Source organism: Hirundo rustica, chromosome 3 (genome assembly GCF_015227805.2).
Source record: "Hirundo rustica isolate bHirRus1 chromosome 3, bHirRus1.pri.v3, whole genome shotgun sequence".
Classification (NCBI taxonomy): Eukaryota; Metazoa; Chordata; class Aves; order Passeriformes; family Hirundinidae; genus Hirundo; species Hirundo rustica.
In genome coordinates this window covers 17061595-17080096 of record NC_053452.1, presented here as the reverse complement: position 1 = coordinate 17080096, position 18502 = coordinate 17061595, and the positions used below count along the sequence as shown (strand labels likewise).

The 18502-nt window shown below is 40.0% G+C and overlaps 1 protein-coding gene across 4 annotated transcripts in view; it reads right to left on the bottom strand.

Moving 5' to 3' along the window:
* Positions 1-12777, bottom strand: part of LCLAT1 (lysocardiolipin acyltransferase 1) — a 113906-nt gene extending 101129 nt beyond the window's left edge. Inside the window, exons 1-3 of one of the 4 annotated variants that reach the window (XM_040059787.2) lie at positions 12729-12768; positions 12499-12592; positions 4615-4697 (exon numbers count right to left, since the gene is read on the bottom strand). The gene's annotated coding sequence lies outside the window, so the exon portion shown is untranslated. The other 3 variants (XM_040059786.2, XM_040059789.2, XM_040059790.2) reach the window with 3 other exon arrangements.
* Between the last annotated feature and the right edge of the window lie 5725 nt (positions 12778-18502).

The window sequence follows — 18502 nt, the reverse complement described above, 5'->3', positions numbered from 1 at the left end:
AAGAACACATAACAGAAATATACTTTGAAATGGTAACACTTTTGCCCAAAGTTTACTTGGTGCACAGAGGAATTTTTTTTTTTCACTACTAGCAGGGAATTCAAGGCATTAATTGCAATTTGTTATCAGATGGACCAATAAAGGTGATCACTGTGTCCTCCATCAAAAGCTGAAAAAGATTTAACTGATCACCAAATAAGGTAAACTATGATAAATCTAAAGCTCCAAGCTTCACACCTCATTTAAAATGCATCTCTCCAAGTTATTAACTGCAAAGATGTACGCCAGTTCATCAAGTCAGCTTTGTCTCATTCTAAATTTAAAAGACTAAGGTACATTTACATCAAGTAACTTCAAGTACATTTTTAGGAGGCTGAAATTCACTGTGAAAGCCAACAGAGATTGGGGAAAGCTGTCTAGTCCCAATTAAACAGTAAAAGTCAAAGCACAGAGGTTCAGTATGAATTCCTTGGGAGAAAGGCATCCCAATCAAGACCCTTCACCTTGACTGCAGAGGTATCAGCCTGAAACTGGAAGAAGCGGTCCTGGATGGCCAATACAATTTTCACAAGTTACTGTGAGGAAAATTTCAGAATGTGATTTGAGAAATTAGAACAGGATCTTTTCCTCTTACTTCTTGGAACAATAACCACGTGCTCAATCATGCATATGTAAATAGACAAGGAACAATTTCACTCTGGACCAAACCAAGATTTAAGTGAGAGGCATAGAGCAGAATTTAGTCAAACTGCAGAACCATTTACGATTGTAAATAGCTTTGTAGAAATAACTTGGAATACTGACAGATTTCTTTTTCTGTTGCTCTTGATCCTATATTCAGGAACTCAATCCTGTGACCTCTCTTTGGAGTCAGCATTGATCTCAGGTATCTACCATTTGCCTACAATAAAACAGACTGCCATGAAATCACGGTCTCAGACTACAGATGAAGTGATTCGGTGGAAATCTAACACATAATGATTGGTTTGGCCTGAAAAGCATTTTGGTCAGATACATCAACATCGGAATTTACAGAAGGGAGAACATCATATTTAGCTAGGTGTCAACCTCAGCCTAAGTACAGTTTGCTACATTCACAGCAGAGATCACGGGATTCAGCACCACTCAAAAAAAAATCTGGGATACTGAAGCTGCACAGTGAAACACAGAGAAACTACAAAGCACCAGGTTTAAGGCTTTTGCTCCCTGGCAGGTTTGTTTTTTCATACAGGAGCCCCATCTTATCTAATGCAGAGGCCTTGACAGTGGGATGAAGAAGGAGAAATTACTTTGCATTTCTTTTACCCCTTCCCATAGTAGAGTCCTCAGATATTAAAATTCTAGGACAAAACCCTTTTTCCTCCATCTTAAGTTTATTATACTGCTATCTGAAAGTGTTGTATTTCGGTAATTTATTTTCACAAAAGATCCCATTTATATTTTTATAACTCAAGGCCTACAGCACACAGCATATGAATTGTGTCTGTTTAATCTGGAATGTTTCCAGACTAATTTCTTTTTCAGAATATTTGTCACTGTGCAGTCCATCACAAGTACAATTCACAGTTGTTATCAGCTCCAGTTGCAGCTGTAGAAGCTTTGCATTCTTTATTTTATAGATGTCCAATTTGGAACATTTCTATTCAAATACAAGGATCACAAGTAGTTACTGCTAATAATGTTACATATCTTGCTTTTTAAGCAAAAAGTAAAATCCAGGTCTTCAGTGGCATTTAACTAGAGAAACCTTCAGATCATCACCTCCAATCCTGTATTCAGTTCAGGATACAACATCAAGCATATGCAACAAGTAAAATGGGTTCTACAGACCACATTCTTTAAATCTTTAAGGTGCTTCTAAAATACAAGCCATGGTAAACAGCAAGTTTTTTATTGGGGGCGGGGGGGGGGGGGTGGGGAGAATACATTAATGGAAATATATCCTGTCAATTCAAATATGGAGATGTGGGTGACATAAAACAATTTAGCCCATATATCACTTGTCACTTATGTTTCTGTTGGTATTTTAATGGAGTCTAAGATCAAAAGCCTACTGTGAGGAGAATCTGGAAGAATAACAGCTGCTCATCTCTAATAGCAGTCATGTAACTTAAGAAATGTCATTTTAATATTTTCAAGGAACAAAGGAAAGGAAAACACTCCATTGACAATGTAGGATATCTTAAACAGAGGAAGACCTAACATTCCCGAGTACAATATGCATGCCTTCCCAAAAATCAAAACCACATCATTTAAGCTGGCCAAAACCTGTACCTTCCAAGTATTCCTTTCAAATTCTTTAAAATTTGGGGAAAAAAAAAAACCAAAAAAACCCACACCACCAAATAATTGGAGCATTACCTAGAAAATGTAGAAATTGATCAGACATAACTGTTTCTGTATTTGCTACATTTCAGGGTAGGTTTGATAGCACCAACAGGTTAATGGATGAAAGAGCAAAGTGCTAATTAAAGCAAAAGCTTTTATTTCAAGCCATTAGAGTAAATCTGTATGTTCAGTGTAGAGCTCTTTAAGCCAGCAGGCTCATTAGGAGAGTTAAAGAAAGAGCAAATCTTATCATATTTAATGTTTCTCATGCCTGATCTAGGTACCTTTTTATGAGTACTTCACTATTTTCCTCTATAGAAGCAAAATAACATCTTCTGGTGCTACAAAATGCTCATAAAAGAACTGATTTTCAAATAAAAACATTAATATGAAAAGCCTAAAATGTAACTAATTTTCCTTTTGAAATAAATTCTATCCATCAAGAAAAAACAATGAAAGCAGGCCTATAGAATTTGAAAGTAATAAAGTAATGATTCCAAGACTTTTCTGCTCTTTTTCTTTTTTTCTTACTAGTTACACTGTAGTCAGAAAATTTCTTTATTCTACAGTAAGGAACAACTTATCCAAGCTAACTTCCTTCTGAAAAAATTAATTGAGCTTTTATTAGGATTGCATTTAGAATGCTTATATAGAAATATCCTAAGCTTTTTCCAGAGCAAAAACAGTTAAAATGTTTTTAATTAAACCACATTTCCTTGAGAAGTATTTCCTTTACAATGTTTTTAATATAACTCAACATTGGCTGCATCTTTCTTAACAGATGGTATTTCCTTAACAGAGAATGTCTCAAATGGTTTATGTATAACATTCTTTGTAAAATTCATTTCCTTTCTGTGTAAGAAGTTAATACACCAAGAAAAAAAAAAACAAAAAAACCAGGAATGTTTCATGCCATGTGGGATATAACAGTTCTAGAGTTTTGCTTTAAATTAGCCGAGTAATATTTTTGTAGAAATATTATTAACGTGGTTGAAGCTTAACATTTGGAAAACGGAAAAATACTTGCCCACAACACTGCTTCTCTCCAGATCCCACTCCAACATTAACTTCTCTTTTATGTTCTATTCCTTAGTCCCAAGCCTGGTGAAAATCTGACAGATCTTAGTACAGTTCAGCTTAGGAGAGAGATGTTAGCTGGGTGACTGTTTTCAAGAACAACAGACTGGTAGTTCTGTAACAAATAGCTCCGAAACCAGAAAGAAAAGTTCTTATAACTTCCCTCCAAAATCATTCAAAACACTGAAATCAGCAGAAAAGCACACCATAATCTTTCTCAGGAGGAGGACAGACACTGAGGTCTCTCAGAAGTAGATGCAGCTCCCAAGGGCAGGCCACTCCTCCATATTAGACCAAAACACAAGTTCTTAAGAGGGAGAATTGTACCAGCTGGCTGTAGAAGAACCAAGGTTTCACAAGCAAAAGTCCTGGGGAAATGGAATCATTGCAGGATATTAAGGCCAAAGGTATTGGGTTTGCAGATTATAGTATACATTCCCTATAATGGTCGTAAACCTTTGGCTAAATGGCTGGATAACGGCAGTAAGAGCAGTCTTTACGTGATAAAGAAATGTCTGTGGATAATTTCTTTTTCTTCTTGTTATGCTATAAGCACTCATTAAAAGATTACTTTTCTAACAGATCAAATATGTACAGCCAAAAATTTTTATTCTAAAATATTCTGCAGCCTATGGAACTATATTTACAACATTTTGCAACTACTACTTTCCATTTTTGGGCAACTCTTAGCTAATATGCCATTCTATGATACTTCTAGTAAACATTATCATCTGTGTTAATACTGCGTGCATAGAGAACATCTTGCACTGAAATCCAAAGCTACCACACAGTTTCCCTAAATTTAAAGGTTTGCCTTTATAATTATGAAGAAATGCTGTATTTCTAAACTTCAGCAAAAGCCTGTCTTAAATATGATTTTTCCAGCTACTTTTGTACTTCAAGACACAGTGAGAGATCATGGAGACTGGGAACATAATCTTTCTTTCTCATATGCAAACTCATTTTAGTTTTCTGCTCACAGCAATGCTACCTTCAGTTCTGATGGCAAGCTGAATGCCCAGAGCTCATGATAACAAAGCTTTGGGCAATACGTGCAATGCCAGTTTGCCTAAAGGATTTTTATGCCTTACATAAAGTTAAAAAAGAAAAAACAGTTGTATTTGCATCTCCCTTTGCCACTGATGACATGTAAAATGAACAAGGACCTGAAGGAACTGGGGGGTCACAGACAACATGGGAATAACTTACAGCTTCGCTTTAAAAAGGGGAAGGATTTCCTACAGCCACTTCAGGGGCCTGGGGCTGTTGCAGGAGGGTGAAGGTCTGCCAAGCTGCAAAGGCACAGAGAAGGCAGACCATCAGAAAACCCAGCTAAAGTGTGACTAAAAGAACAAAACTTTACTAAATCATCTAAATTTTTCATAAGGTTCTTTCTTCAAATAAAAAATATTTGCTATTAGTATGTTTTCAAAGAGAACAACTGCACAGGGGTGCTGTGTAACACGTCGTATTTGTTCTTCAGCAGACCAGCCTCCCGTAATTATTTCAACAAAATCCACATAATTTCAGCTATTTTTCCTTTAGATAGAAGATAATATGTATTCCTGTGCTATCAACAAACCATTTCAGCAATATCCCTGTTGTGACCACTCCAGCCACATTTGCTTCTTCCTAAACCTAATTTCCATACTTCCATAACTACAGAGCCATTGTCTCAATTTTGCAGGTGTCATCTCTCAAGGCCCTTTGATGACCTCCTGTAATTAGAACACACACCAAAAAATAGCTGTTTGACAACTTTGTAGGCCTTTGTCTTTCAAAAACTATTTAGGTGGCAGACAAGATAAACATGCAGCTTTTTTACCCACTCTCATAATCTAAATCAGATGTGCTGTTCAATTCAAGCATTGCTTTAAAGTGTGGGGGTTTTCCATTGCTTAGTGGAGTTGACACTGTGCAACATCTAACACTGTATCCAACCAAGGGAGGTGCAAAACGAAATGCTTCTCAATATTTACCAAAAAGATCAGGATTCTTTTTTCATAGTAGGACTGAGATACAATACATACAATGCCCGTCTTTATTGCAACACAAGTAAAAATATCCTATGAGATATATTTTTATAGAAATTATTATTCTAAGTAAATTCTGGAAATTGGCATCTCAAGATAGAATAATTTATGACAAAATAATGAAGTGTTCATTCTGTAATGAATGGTAGACCCATGCAAGCACTCAAAATAGTGTATAACTGTAAGGATTTCATTTAAAACTTGGTATTCAAGAGAAAATTTAAACCTTATGTTCCTAATAAAAGAAGACACTTCTCTGAGCAAAGCCATAATTTTGGGAGAGACACACCCTTTGTCACTTCCAATGGTTAGAAATAGATGAGTCTGCAAAACATTTATTGTGAATCATATTGAGACACGAGTATTTTTTTAAGGAAACTCTAGTGCAAAATCTATCCATCTCATGGAGGCAGCACAAAATGCAGCAAGACCAATCCTTTCCTCAGTCTATCACCAAAGTTTAGAAAGATCAAACATAAACAGAACACCACATTCCATCTTCCTAGACAGTCTGTATTTAAGAGAGATTCAACAAATCAAACACCTCCTTTCCAAATAGGAAATGCATAACAATTCCCAAGACATTAACTGGGAATTCCACTATCTGATGATGAATTACACATAAATAGCTCACTGGCAGGCCATTATTTTTACTTTGTCCTCGTGGACAAATCTACTGACATGGGCAAGAGATCCTAAAAGAAATTGCTGTAACTGTTTACTTTTCAAAGAAATTCACTAGGTAAATTGACAGATTAGTGGTGTTTTCACACTGAGGAGGAAGGACCAGAAGAAAGCTAGTGTCTGTTCAGGAGACTGAGAGGAAATGATCAGCCTTACCTTATCAGACTATAGGTTGTCTCAGTAACCTTGGCATGAGTGTATTACCTCACACTTTCAAAAATGTTGGACTCAAGAAAAGAAGATTTCCATGAGTGAAAAGTTAGGAAAAAAAAAAAAAAAAGGACTGGTTCCCAACAGAGACTTTACAGGTAAGTATTTCTTTTACTTGTTTTACTCTTTGGGAAATCTTTTGCAGTTTTCCTTAGCCTTGTTAAAGAACCAAGCAATGACTCCCCTGGAGCACACAGCCCCCAGCACCAGCTGATACACAATCTCAAAAATACACCCAGCAGAACCAGAAACAAGCTCCAAGTTCTGACCGCAGCCTTAAAGCCCATTTGCAGCTTGGCTCACTTTGAAAAGCTTCCATGGATGATCATATGGTCACCACTGTCTCCTGGCTTATCATACCAGAAGACTTAAAAGTTGTTTTTCAGTGAGGACAAAACATGTAACTGCTATTCAGTGAGCAGAATGCTCAAGACATTCTTACTGTACCACAAGAATTCTGAGCAAGAGTTAGTTGAGTTTATGAGGAAAAAATCGTTGAGTGAAATTAAAAGTGCTTCATCATATAAGTTTCTTAAAAGTAACAGCAAAAGCTGTAGTAATTAGAAGAAAAAAGGAAAGCTTTACCAGTCGTAATTAAACATATTATTGTTTATTCTTGCTAAAGTATTACCAGCTTTTTCAAAACCAATGCTCTTTACACTCAAGCAGATCACAAACATGATCTTGATAGCAAATGGAATTGATCAGCTGAACAAATGCATGATGACTGTAGTTATTAAAAACCAGAAAGATCTAGTCCTTCTGGCATCTGAATAATAAAATAAAGCATCTTAAAAACTGAACGAGCTTTCTCACAATTCCATGTCCAAACTATGACAGAATTTTTTTGACCCTATTTTCACCAGAGAAACAGTTTACTAAAGCTAACCAGCACATCTCATATAAAAACACACAACGGAAATCCACAGAACTCACAATTTTCTTACAATTGTCTCACATTTAGGGAAAGGAATCCACTCTACCTGTGATCAGAAGAAATGGCCTATCTGAAGAGAAATCTGCTGACCGATTGACTCCCTTGATCTCTGAACACTCTGCCAACGGGAAAGCTTTCTCGGTAATAGCCAAGACCATTTTTTCTGCATTTGGGTAAAAACCAGTCATATAAGAGTGGTAACAGGTTTTGGGGTCTTTTTAATTGAGGGATTTTTTTAGTACTTTTCTGGAAACTGAAACTACCAAATGTTTAGCAGTAACTTCGAGGGCTGTAATAGTCACCTGATAGATGCAATTCAAATTCCTTCCCACTTCTGTGTGGGAATATATAAAATGCTGAATATCCTCCACCCAGAGCTTTACACTTGCTATACATCTGTTTACATCTTTAACTCACCAACTGAACATGGTAGCTGTACCCTGCCCAAGGACATACAAGACACCCAATGAAAACTACAGTAATCTCCAAAACTTCATACACTGCTTGCAGAGAAGTCTGGAAAAAGAGAGGCATTTTACTTTGTTTTGATGTTGTAATTTAGCTGCTTGATGAGTGGAATTTACAGTTTCTTTCTAAACAGCTACCTTTCAAATTTTAAAAATACAGCAAGAAGTGCTTTCAGTGGTATCTATTACAAAGAGACTACTAGTATCCCATTTGAGGCTGTCTATAAACAAATTCTAAAAACAATTCAAAAGCATTAATCAACTTAAAAACATTAATTTCTGCATACATTTTTCTACATAAGTGAAATCACATTAGGAGAACATACTTTTTAAAAATATGGCTTGAGCTAATTTTAAAGATGGTTGGAAAAGTTTGGTCTACACTGATTAAAATCTATACTTAAATGAAAGGAAAATTTAACCACAAAAACTGTGCTCATTTTAGAAAAACAAGCATATCACTGCCAAAGTGCTGTCCTAAGTTTAGATTGCTGTCTGACTAAAACATTATAATTATGAGAAACTGAAATGGATTTCTAAATGTTTCAATATGAAACAGCCATTGGGTAATTTGCAAGATATGCAATTATCTTCTGTATGCAAACACATTATACTAATACTCGATCTGAACAAATGCAGGCAGTTTGTGTGAAGACTGAGGAAATCAATGTTAAACATCAATACCAACACTAGACAGGAGTAACCATAATAAAATCTAAGAGCAGAATTACCAAGTGATGTGGAATTAATTACTTCAAGAATTTTCTTCGAGGAGGAAAAAAAAAAAAAAAAAAAAAGGCCTGGAATCTCTCTCTGTTGCTTCTGTCTCTCCAAGATCTGCTCAAGCTGAACAGAGGATCCTCAGCTCTTTTATCCCCATTAAAACTGCATTAGAAGGCATTTCACCCAAGCTCTCATGCATAGCAAGACAGCAACATTTTTAACTTCAGACACTAGAGAAGGTCTTCAAATAGATTTGAAGGGTCGTAGAACATATGTTCTGCTACTTCACAATTAGCATTCATATCTGCATGAGATCATTATCATACTGACCATGCAAACGTAAAAAGGAAACAAAAATTAAACATAATCACATGCTCATGCCAGATCTGTTTGTCCATTTCATGTATAACCATTGTAAATTCCAGTCATTTTGAAAATAACTTAAATCTTGATCTGCAACAATCATTAACGGTTTGATGCAATTAGCAGGATTGCAAGAAATTCAAAGTAACTCCACTCTTGTTTCAAAATCATGATTGCATGTACTTGTCAGTACCTGCACTGCCTTTTGTCTGCCTTTGATTTAGGATGAAAAATTAATAACTTGGTTGTATTCTACTTCTTAGTCTCTTTTGAAAGTCTGAGTGCTCAGTTGTCTTTTGATTCTTCTGACGACAGCCCAGTCTGTTGTTTCACTGATTTGGTGAAAGGAAATTATATATGAAAACACATAGGAATTGTGAGCGTGTCTCGGGGCACAGCAGTTCACAGGATGACCATCATTCAAACAGTAATTTTATAAAGGACCAGAGAAACTTTTCAGAAAAAAATAATTCTCTTTCTACCAGCAGTGTGAGGTGATCCACATGGCTGCTTCATATAGACTCAGGAGGCCTCCACAGCACCTCTGGAGATGCCATCAAAGAAGAAGAGCAAATAGAGATCAATTTCTCTCAATGGTAAGAGATCCTGGATGCCTTCAAAATAATAAAACCATTATAAGCTCAATGAAAAAGCACCTGAGATTAAGAAATATCTTTCAAAAACACTGGAATGAAAGCAATACCTGCTCCTTTGATACCTAAAATAGCATCAACAGTAGGTTTATACCAAAGGATGCCTGAAACAAGCTCCTCAAGAGTCAGGGGAGCTTTAGTATCACACATGCAAAATCTGGGAAAAGCAAGGTGAAAAAAAGCAGTTCTGTTCTCAAAGAGAAACCACCTTAAGCCTATTATCAGATTAAAGGCAAATTAATTTTCTCAAATTCATGAAAGGATTGCGTGTGAACCCAGTGAAGCTACTACTTTTGCACTAGCAAGTAAAGACTCTCCCAGTTTTTAACCCCTAAGCATACAAGTACTCTAATACAAACAAATGTAACTAGGTAAATTAAATTTATTGAAACAAAACAAGGTCAAGTTCACAAATAAACTAGCTCAGCTAAGAGAAAGAAGTAGGAAAATGAAGAGACATTTTGGGTATGTTTGAAGAATTCTGCTAACATAGCTCTATCACATCTCATTGGTGACCTGCTACAGCAAAAATCTGGACAATTCACAATGCTGAATTGTCTTTCAGGAGCAATTTACTTGTTAGGCCAAGGCAACAAATAGTAAAATCAAACTGTGAGCCTTTGCCCATAGCCAGTAGGGACCCATTCCAAAAATTCAGTTCTCCAAAGGTTCCATCTCCCCCTCTCTTAGCCCTAAGTGCTGACCAAGCACCACACACACGACACAAACAAACCAGCTCTCCTTAGGCCAGTGCCAATAAAACATTGAACCAGACTACGGAGCTCAGTGCCTCATGTCCATGTGTTCCCAGCACCATGACCTGAAGAAACAAGGGAACAAAGAAGGGATGGCCTTGAACAAGACTGTAAGTGGAGGAGAGTGAAATAAGGAAAGAAGGACAGAGGAAAACACAGATTATTTGTAAATAATGACGAGGTAGGAACAAAGCATAAATTGAGACAAAGACTCTGCACATCCCAAGAAGCTGGAAGAAGCAGTCGGCAAAAGTAAAAAACAAAAAGTGCTTTGGCAAAGCAAAGTTGGGAGGAGTAAGGGATAGCAGCACACTGAAGGATGGGAAAAGTGACAGGAAAGAAAAGACATACATGAGACTGTCCAAACAAAAATTAAGAGAGGGAAACTCTATGGGGAAAAGTCTTGGGCAGAAGCAGATAGAAATCCATCAGAAGGACAAGAGGATTTGCAGTTCAGATTAACAATCTGAGAATTAAAAATCTGGCTTTACTAAAAATAGCTGCTGAAGGAGTAGAGATTCTGCAGGAATAGATGAAACATGTGACAGCCTCCCACATGAGCAACTGGAGAAAGGGTTACCTGATCCAGCAAATCCTAACACCGCTAAAACCCCAGGTGGGTGTGAAGATGACATCTCATTCCACTTTCAATCTTCTTTCCAGATTGCTTCTGTGGGCAAGGCTGGCAACTCCATGAAAGCAAAACTCACTGAGACTGAGGAGCAGGACCACACCAGAAACAAGGTCTCCCTGCAGAATCTCAGTCTGGCTTCCACAGTAGGGTACAAAATTATCTTTCCTTCAAGATTCTGCCTCGTTGAGTACACATGGTGGACCAGCCCTTGAAGGAGGGTTTGTAAGTGACTTTACTCTTTCAGCACAGAAATACTTTGGCAAGTGGTAAATAGAGAAAAAACCCTGAAAAGATGAGAAAGTTCCTTCACAGGCTTACACTCTCTTCACTCTTACCACACGTATTCCCTACACACGGCTGACTTATCTTTTTTCTAAATAGAAACTTTTCAGAAGTTTGAGGTGTAGTTCTGATTTTCTGAATGACCAATTTGAGAACTGGTTTCTCGAGGTTCAGTTTCACATTATGGTTGACCCACAGCTGGGTTACATTAGCACAGAAGGGGAAACAGCTTTCATTCATATCAGAGCAAGCACTCACTGGAATAACTTCCATCCCCATAAAACTGTTAGATCAACTGTCCCTGAAATCATCCAACCACTAGATCCACTACAAAGAGAGTAACAAGAACCCATGGCCAGCAATGGAAAGGAGTGAGACCACACTCTTCAGCTGCAGCCCACACACTGACCAAACCATGAATTCATACTGGTAAAGCGTTCCTTGATTTGCTGAGGTACAGCTTCCACTGCAGCTTTGCACTTCAGGCTATTAGACAGTACAGTAAGACATGATTGCAAAGTCAACAAACTCATTTTAGATTTCTGTGTTCAATTTAAGACGTACTTTGTCTTTTTTTTGTAATCCTAGTTTCCCTGTTTGTTAAGTAAGAAGCAGGATGGAGGGGGACCCATCTATTAATCCCTGTTTTACAGTGGAATAAAATCATGCTTAAACATTAAAATGTTACCATGCTGTCTACAACTAAAAAGTCCAATGGTCCAAAAGCAGAGGCTGGGTCATGTCTTGAACAGAACACACAGCTGCTATGAAAGAAGTGAAATATGGCGATGCTTTCAATCAATAAGCAAAATACGCTACCCATTAGTGTAGTCCGCGCCACACGCTAACAAAAGTAGGGACTGAAGAAGTCCAGTGACCAAGGACTGTATTGCAATGAATAAACACAAGCACCAGTGTGAAGCTGCACGCCCAGTTTAACTCCAGCATTTATTTTTAGCGTGCAACTTCTTGCAGCCACAGCTATGTGCTGAACAGCCCGGCTGTGCAAAGCGACGAGCCTGGTTGCAGCACTCACCCTGCTCTTACTGCACAAGAGACCATTCAGGTCAAAGTTTAGCTTTGCCAGAGGGCACATCCAGCCCAGACAGCAGCACACACGCCAATACTAACGGGAAAAGTGACAACAGAAACAATAGCCAAGGAAAACCACCCAGTTACAGCTGGAAAAAGACTGACTGGCTTCTGTGTACGTACAAGTCAAAACAAGACACTGTTTTTTCCCCAAAAGGAAAGATACTAAGGATGAGATTTTAACAACAGGCCTCTGGTTATTTATTCCTCCAGGTGCATCAAAACCAGCAGGACTGAAACCGAGGTTTCGGGTACCGTACACGTCTCACACACGCGGAACGCCTCCGCAGACAAGCTCAAGCGCTCTCCTCCATCGCCGCGGCTCCCGGCCCTCCTACGGCGCGGCGACCATGCCTGCGGAGAAACGGGAGGCGGGTGAGAGCCCGGCGGGCGAGAACGAACCGGTGAGGCCAGGGGAGCTGCGGAGCCCCGGCGCCGCTGCCCCCGCCAGCGCCGCGGCCCGCCCCCTCTCCGTCCGGCCCTCCCTCACCTGGCCCGGGGCAGCGCCGCGGCGGGAGGAGCTCAGGGAGCCGCCGCGCCGCCGCCGCCGCCCGTGGGCGCCAGGAACGCCGCCATGTTCCCGCGACCTCTGACCCCGCTCACTTCCGGTCACGGCTGTCACGCCGTTGCCATGGCAGCGCTGAGGGCCGGGCCCCTTAAAGGGACCGCGCGGGAGAGGGGCTCGGGGGGGCCGTGGGCGGCTCCTGAGGGGGGCCAAGCGCGCGTCTGAACTGGGGATCAGCCGAAGAGGGACAGTGATTCATCCGCCCCACAGCGCTGCGCCGTAGGGGAAAACCCTAACAGCGTTTAGCTGCGGAATTCGTCATAAAATAGCTTGTGGGGTGGGAGAGTAGTGGAAAACGACCGTGGCATGGTTTCCACTGCTGTGAGGAGATGGTTTCTCTTAACTTTCCCCGAAACGGGCTGTATTTTCAGTTTTTATTGCACCGCCTTTGCCGCCACTCACTGTTGATGGAGTTAACCTCTTTATACTCTTTCCACATGTATGTTTTTATAAGGTAAACAAACCTGGCGAAACCCCCAGTCCAAAAAGGGAAACTCCTGGAGGTGTTTAAATAAAAGTTTTACGTTGGTGTGAAACCAAAGTGAGTCCATGCCCGGCTGAAAAGAGCTGCTGGATGAGGACCAAAGCAACCTGGGCTCTCTTTCTGATTCCACATCAATTCCATGTGCATAGACGAACATCTTCCTCTGGAAAACTCCTGCAAAGTACAAATAAAGGGCAAAATCTGGCCCCTTACCCACTTAGGGATATATCCCTCTGTAGCCACTCCCCCTCTGGGACCCTTCTTTCCTGCTGCAGCTAGTTTTGAGGAGAACATTGTCTCTTCTGATATGCCTACGATGATCCAGGGAGAATTTCTTGCCTTAGAGAGTACCTTTGCAGGCCTGAGAATCAGTCATCAATTTGGTCAACAGTTGAAATTAAAAAAGGAATAAATCAATAGGGAATGAACCCTTGGGGACTTTCATCCTGAAAGTCATAGAAACGTCAGAAAATCCACTCATCACTTTTAGAGAGCTCTCAGTTCATTCAGCCTGGAGAAGCAGGAGCTAAGGGGGAACTTAGCTGTTGTCTACAACTGGTGGAAGGTAATTGAGAAAGTGGAGCCAGACTCTTCTCCGAGGGGCACAGCAAGCAGATGAGAGGCATTGGTCCCATGTTGCAGGCGGAGAAATTCCAATTAGTTAATAGGAAAGAATTCTTCAAAATTAGAGCAGGCAAGCACTGGAACGGGCTTCCCAAAGACCTTGTGCAATCTCCCAGAAGGGACCGGGTCTTATGTAAAAGTACCAATAGCATCCCAAATCCTTCAAAATGACTTAGCTGGAGAGATAAAGGCAACTCCACGTTGGAGCGCTCTGCGTCTTGTGTAGAGAGGCTCTTTGTTTCATGATTCACCTCAGCTGACTTGTGCTAACCAGGAAACAGGCATTTAGTCAGACTTAGTCACCAAGATTCCCTCCTCTAGGCAGCTCCAAAAAGTGACCCATTCCATCCCAAAATGGATGTCTAAAAGAGCTCAGCACATGGAGAGCTGAAATGGCTAACCTTGAGATCACTCTGGCTGATGACATGGTTAAAGCCAGGTGAAATGAATCCTCACTGATGCCTCCTGAAAATAAGGACAAGAGCAAGGCAAACTGCTGAATTTTAAACAGCAATAACTTAGCATGAAAGACATAGCATCAGCAGAATGTCCCCAAGGGTAACATGTGCCCTGGGCTGTCAGCCATAGACTTGTGGCCAGGCTCCTGGGCAGCCTCAATACTTTGAATAGAAACAGGGCAGTGATGGCATCTGCAATATCTGCAAAATTCCTGGTGCAACCCTGCAATGCTAAATGGAAAGCTGTCCCCAAATTATTATACTGCTGTTGTCTAGGAAGGCAGGGGGAGTGAAACTGCAGTCACATCTACGTGTGGCTTTTGGTATTTGTACCGTAAGGCAGTCATGGCTCTTCGATTAGATTGAGAAACTGGGCAAAAATGCACATGGCTAATTGCCTCTTGGACTGAAACTCTCTGCATGGAAGAAATACGTGCTAAAATGGGTTAATAAAATACTGAGAAAGACTTTGTAAGTAGCTAAGAGCTTCGGCACTTTGTGCACCAACACGTAGGCCAGAATCTTACTGCAGCCCACTCTCTGCCACTTCCAGGGTGACCCTGGATAAATCATCTCACTTTCCTATCAGCGTAGTAAGAATAATGGCATTTTCTTCTTGCTGAGAGTGCACTGCCAGGAGATAATAATCAAAGTTTTTCATTTGATTAGGACGTGTGAAACACTATACAGCACTCCTTACAATGCCAACACCTCACTATATAAACTTTCACTTAAGATATTTTACTTAAAACTGTGGAGAAAACAGATTGGTAAGACAAGCAATAATGAGTATTTGTGTTCCTATTTTCCTTAAGAGTCACAGAGCAATTTTGTACCATTTGGAGATAAATCTCTTTGTCTACCACATTGACATGCAGGCAGCTGAAGAAGGACATGACGTCTTTTCAAGCATTCACCATAGCACTCTAGTAGAAAATACAAAGGCAAATTTAATTTTCAGTTGCAACTACATAGGCAAAGTAGATAAGCACCTTGTGCTTTACACACATACACTGAAAGCTGAACTTGTGTGAAGTGAGTTAGTGTACGCATTTTGTTAGAAAGCAAAAAGTCTGCTCAAGAAAAATACAGGCATTCATAATGCCCCTACAGTTTTTGTGAAAGTGGAAAGTACAATTTCTACAGCCAAAGACAACAGTGAGGGGAAGAAAAGAATGTTCAGTATTCAGCAAAAAGGAAGAATCCGGCTGACTGGAAATGTATGTGCATTTCAGAAGGCTTTGTTAAAACAATATTAAGGTGCTGGCTTTACGTCCACAAAAATAATGCCATTTGATGCCAAAGTCAAACTTTCCACGTGTTTGAAATAAAACAATATAGATTTAATTTAGCCACAAAACAATTCCTGTGGGGAGAGCTGGAAGCAGCAAGGCCTGATTCCCAACAGACTCGCTCCCTGTGCCCGTCAACCCATCTCCATCCCCACTGCATTAATTTTGTTTCCTTCCTACTCCATGGACAGCATCCTTGCAAAGCAAGAATTAGTAGGTGCAGGTGGGCCAGCGAGTACCAACTGCCAAGAGAAACAATAATGTTTGCTCAGTCAGGGCATGAATTTAGCTCTCACTCCTCTATCATAATGTCTGTATTAACAGATCTTGTAAGAGTATGATTGTTTCTGAGAATTCTGCCTTTCTGCCCTACCATCAGATTTGGGCAAAATTCACTAAGAAGGTTCACAAGCTCTTGGAGAGAGACTTGCAGCCAGAATGAAAAGCAGCGTGGCCACATAAGCAAAGTTCATGTGAAAAAAACAGATTGAAAAACTAAAAAGTTGCCCACAGTGGGGGCAAAAAACCCTCAAAACTATTAAAATCGTTTTGCAAGGGGATGAAATTGAAAATGATTTGAGTCTTTCAAGTTGTGTTACCACCTGAGAAATATAAAGTGAAAACAGAAAATTATACAAGCTACTATTCATCCAGACAGGACATGGAAATACATGGCATGAAGAATTTAAGATCTTCATAGGAACACAAGAGAAAGGAATTTTTTTATTATAGCTGGGGTTAGATTTACAAAACGTTTTTTGGCTATATGATTTGTAGTGGGACCCCTCCATTCATCATGTGTTGGTATAGCTCAGCTGGATGGCAAGTGGCATCATGGAGCTCATAACAAGTCTGCAAGAGGAGACACAGAGAGGAGGGAAATCATTTGAAACCAGTGTTACTAACAACAGCAGTATGTCTAAAACATTTTGGGTTTTAATCACTATTGCTTAGCTCTGTGTTTTATTTGTAGACTGAGTCCCCTTGAGGCCTATATCTGAGCTGAGGGAATGATAGACCATGTGGCACTCAAAGGGAAGAAAAGATAAACAATATGGAAAATATCATTAGGCAGCCAGTCACGCCTCTCTATAACTGCCAAAGAACAGCAGAAAGATAACTCGTGTTCCTTGGAAAAGCCTCAGTCACTTGAATAAAGAGACTTTCTAGGAGCTCTTGTCGAGAAATAGCCTGGGCTGTGCTTGCATCAAATGGTTTTCAAATTGAGATGCACAAGCTACTTATGGATCTGCTGTTTATATGGCTATTTCCACTTCCTAAATATCATCAGGATGTGTTAATTACTTTCCTAATGGTCCTATATCATGTAAACAGTTGCAGAACTAGCCCCAGAGATGGTATTAAATGGTAAATTCAAGGAGAAGCAGAAGAGGAAGAAGAAAGGATTGCATGACAGGGAAAGATGAGAAGGGGTCATTAAATGCCCAAGGTGGGAGCTCATGAGGTGCATTCCCCGAAGCCCTCTGCCCCAGAGAGCAGTGTGATGTGATCCTCAGGGCCCTAATCCTCCAGTCCCCAAACACTTTGGGATGGATCTGCCCTCGTGCCCGTGCTCTCCCCTACCAGCCCTCGTGTAGCTCATTTGCTGAAACTGCCATACTCCAAACACACCTGGGTTTTTCCTCTCTCCTGGGTTTTCTAAGCAAATTTCACTGCCCTTGAGAAGAGCTAAGTTACTTGATGTCTGGATAATTTACTGTCTCACCTCCATTTGCCTACTTTTCTGGAGGGTTTGAGATAAGGATATGACAAGCCCACATAAGGATTTTCACCTCTCCATCTGCTTGCAAAGAAAATCAGATATCTGAGCCCACATACCCTCCTAGGTGTGGAAATTTGCTAACTGTTCATAACATGCCTAAGCTACACTTGTTAATTTTTCTTCCAGAAACGGCAGAAGTAGAGAAGGGGCCTTGACTTGAAGGGCATCAGCACAGCAGTGAATAGAGATTACTGCCACCAAATCAAAACAGGGGAGGCAGTGACAGCATGGAAAGCTTGCACTGATTTAAGCTGGTATAATATTTCTGGTGCCTGCAAGGTAGTAGTATATCTCTGGAGACAGACTAAGCTCATTCTTATGCACAGCCCCATGAACAGCTAACAATAAAGGCCACTGTTTACTGCCCTACAAATATAGTAACTGGCACAGGTGATATAATGGATTTAGCTGATTTGGGAAACATTATGAGTTTAAATGTTTTTACTATCAAATTCAAAAGACATCTGTAGGTACAACCATAAAAGGTGATTTGATAAATTACAGGGTTTTTTAAACCCTCCAAAGCTGAAGAGAAGATAGAGTTGATTCAGAAATGTTTATTTGATTTAGTTGCTGTTTGGTTCACAGGAGACTCCCCACAGGGGCAATAAAAACCAAGGCTGCCTTTTTTATAGTGCAAAGATTTTACACTGCAGTCCTCTCCAGTCTGTTTAAACATGCCCCTCTCTTTCTTCAAATACTAAGAAATTCCATTCATCACGACTCAGAAATTTCAGAGATGGAAATGATCTATTAAGCCCTATGATCCATCTCCTGAAAAATGCAGGATTTCTCCCTGTAGCGCATTTGTATTTTTAATGTTTTGTCCATCAGGTTTATAAGGTCACATTAGTGAAGTGTACATTTCATTACATTTCATGTTTCTGTCAACAACTAATATGCTTAATTTCAGTGCAATTGGTCTTACAGATGTAAGCAGGGAAAAGAAGCAAGCAGTAGCCAGCATAAATGGCAGATGCCAGAATCAGGAGGGATTGTTTTGCTAAATGTGATCTGTGCTGTGCACAGTGGGCTTTCTACTATTCCTCTTTGGAGAA